The 3,463-nt window shown below is 52.8% G+C and overlaps 1 protein-coding gene across 1 annotated transcript in view; it reads left to right on the forward strand.

Moving 5' to 3' along the window:
- The window catches only part of SPTBN2 (spectrin beta, non-erythrocytic 2), a 54,343-nt gene that overhangs the window by 10,818 nt on the left and 40,062 nt on the right, over positions 1 to 3,463 (forward strand). The window lies entirely within an intron of this gene.

Here is a 3,463-nt window from a genome sequence, read left to right on the forward strand (position 1 = left end):
AGCAGCAGACAGCCTTGTCCCACATGTGGTCAGGTTCAGCTTCCTGGAACCACCAGTTCACGATAGAAGCCAAGTTCTGCCTTTGTGTGCTCATGGGAAAACACCTCCCTCCCTCCACACCTCTCATCCCCATCACTCCTTCCTTCCCCAAACTACACAAAAGGTCTACCCTGCATCTTTCCTTCCAGAGCCAGGGACTGCCAAGGTTGTAACCCTGGCCCTAGGAAGTACTGCCAAGCATCCAAACGGCCTTGTCTTTCTTTGAGAGGTGCTGGGGAAAGGAGAAACGCAGAATTGGGGCTTCTGATAAATACTGCAGACCCAGCCCCTCCGTCGGAGCAGTTGCCTGCTGAAAGCTGGATCACACAAGGACTTTGGACAGGAGAGGTTTTTTGTTTTTGTTTTGTAATCCCCAGCCGCTCATCCAAGCTCGTTTGTTGGTTTTAAGCAGACAATGTTTGTTTTCGTAGCAGAGGCGTCCATGGAACTGGCGCTGCCCAGTCCTTCTTTCCCCCGGCCTCGGCCCACCTCCCAGGAGGAGCCCGGGCCATGTCCTCTGAGCCCCGAGGGCTCCTGGAAGTTAGAGACGCGCGTGCTGTCGGTCCTGGAGGCTGAGCTTAAGCACTTGTCCCTCCGAGCCTGATAGAACCTGGCTTTGAATCCAGCGCTTCGAATCCAGTGCCAGGTCCTCTGTGACCTTCAGCAACCACCCCTCGGAGGTGCAGCAGCTCCCTCCGGGGTTGACAGCCCCCGGCCCCTCAGGGCTTGTGAAGAGGTGATGCAGTCTGTGCAGGGGAACACCATTCACAGGGGGCTTTTGTGATTGTTAGCTCCAGCTCACCGTGAAGAACACCAAGCCATCGCCCTATCCTGACTCCCAGTCTTGGCCACGGGTATGCTTGAAGCGGAGCCCTGGTGGCATCATGGTTACGAGCTAGGCTGCTAACCAAAAGGTCAGCAGTTTGAAACCACCAGCTGCTACGAAGGAGAAAGGCCGGGCTTTCTGTGCCTGTCAACGGTTTCAGTCTCAGCCGCTCTCAGGGGCAACTCGGTCCTGTCTCAGAGAGTTGCTAACAGTCGGCACCCACCCCATGGCAGGGAATTTGGTTCGGTTTTAGTATGCTGGAGCCTGCTGCGTGCTTTCTAATTTAGGAGGGTCATTTCTCAGTCTCTCTCTTTTTTTTTTCCGCTCCGAGTTATGATTTGGGTAACAGAGCCAAGTGGCCTTCCGTTCAACGGGCCATCCGTGTTTGTCTCCTGATAGTGGCTGCAATCCCCTCCCCTTCTGCCCGCTTCCTTCCCATGCTCACCTTCTCCTTTACCCTTTGCTCCTATCCCTCCCAGCCTGTGGAGAGTTAAAAAAAAAAAAATCATTGCCATCAAGTCAATTCTGACTCACGTGATCCTATAGGACAGGGTAGAACTGCCCTTGCAAGTCTCCAAGACGGTAACTTGACGGGACTAGAAAGCCCTGATGTTCTCCTGAGGAGTGGCTGGTGATTTGAACTACTTACCTCATCACCACTATGCCACCAGGGCTCCTACTTAGCCCTGGACAAATGCAGCTCTGTGGATCGCATATGGTTTGATTGTTCTAAGAAGCGGGGACCTCCCTGTCTCGATTGTTCCTGGGGTAGGCCTGTCTGTTGGTCAGCGGGAAGTTGAACCCTGGGGGTGAGTTCAGCTTCAGGCTTGAAGGATGTCCAAGAGCCACGGTCTGGGGGCTCCCCAAGTCTCCGTCAGGGCAAGAAGCCCGGTCTGTTTGTTAATGATTCTTCCTTCCACATTTCCTCCCACGCTCTCCGGACTTCCGGTTGGGATCCCTTCCAGAGCAGGCTGCCGTGGCCGCACTGGGCACCTTTGGGTCTCGTGAGGCTGGGATTCCTGTGGTCCATTAGCTCTTCGGATGAATCACTTCCTCATGCCTTTCATTTTCTCGGCTCTTCCGTGTTCCAAACGGGAGCGCTATCGATGACCGCACACAAGGGTTTTTTGTGGCTGAATCAATTTTTAAAAAATCATTTTATTGGGGGCTCATACAACTCTTACCACAATCCATCCATCCACACACACAAGCTTTAAAAAAAAATTTAAACCTCTTGTGATGATGTTAGGTGTGTGGGGGGGGGTACCTTTAAAGATCACCAGCTTTGTATTCAACGACTTATCAAACCTCCCCCCCCCCAACAGCTGGTTCTGCCCCCTCCACCCCCTTTTGATTTCTCTTCTCCCTCTCACAGACTACATCTTCCTCTTGACTCAGGTTACTGCCTGTCCCCTCTCTCACCTGTTAATCGCCTTCCCTCTCTTGCCCTCCTGCCACCCAACCATCAAAGTCTGTTTCTTTTGCCATGAAAACCTCCGTCTTATTCTTAATTTTTTCCCCCTTTGTAACCGTGGTCCTCATACGACACTTGTCCTCTTGTGACTGGCGGCTTCCACTCAGCATCACATTTATCTAGGTCCCATGCGGTGCCTCATTCAGAGTTCCCTTGTCAGTCTTTAGTGAGGGCCCCTGTTCCTGTGTGTAGGTGCCCTAGGTGCATTTATCCGTTCTTCCACGGATGGGCCCTCAGGTGGTTTCCAGCTCCTTGCTTCTGTGGACAGCGCTGCAATGGACATGGTGGTGCTTATACCCATTGGTGCAAGGGCTCTGACTTCTTGGGGGTACATTCCCACAAAGGGATGGCTGCTCATATCGCATTTTTAGTCCCAGTTTCTGGAGGTCACTCACGAGCTTTCTAAGAGCCCAGTCTCCCAGCATTCACATCTGACCATGTAGTCTGTCGTGAGCCACAGGACTGGTGGCAGTTCATTTGGGGGAGTAGCTTGCCAACCCGTTTCTTCCTGGTGTGTCTTGGTCTGGAAGCTCAGCTGAAACGTGTTCACCGTGGGCGACCCTGCTGATATTTGGAATATCAGGGGCATACCTTCCAGCGTCATAGCAACATGCAGCACACAGGAGCCCAAGAGGCAGCAGGAAGGGTAACGTAGCTAACACTCATTGAGCAGCATTCCCTGGAGCTAGGAGACCATGTAGTGCTGTCCGGTGAGCTTCAGACTGATAACCAAAGGGCCAGTGGTTCAAACCCACCAGTCACTCCCAAGGAAAAAGATGAGGCTGCTGCTCCTCACTACTCCTGTAAAGAGTCCCCTGTTACTGTCTCAGGAAACTCACAAGGACAGTTCTACCCTGTCCTGCAGGGTCGCTGTGACCCCTGGCAGTGAGTGTTCCTTGTAGCCAGGATCTTCGGTGGCACCATGGTTATGTGCTCACCCAAATGTCGGCAATTTGAACCTGTCAGCCAACCTGAAGGGAAAGTTGTGGCCGTCCAAGACGGACAGCCTTGGTCACCTAGTGGGACAGTTGGACTCTGTCTTCTGAGGTTGCTATGAGTTGGGATCCTCTCGACAGTTCTTTGAATTCCCCTTTAGGAAGCTCTTAAGGGGATACAAGCAGTTT

The sequence above is a fragment of the Echinops telfairi genome, unplaced genomic scaffold, assembly GCF_000313985.2.
Source record: "Echinops telfairi isolate 266 unplaced genomic scaffold, ASM31398v2 ScPeMD7_7417;HRSCAF=8455, whole genome shotgun sequence".
NCBI classification, from domain to species: Eukaryota; Metazoa; Chordata; class Mammalia; order Afrosoricida; family Tenrecidae; genus Echinops; species Echinops telfairi.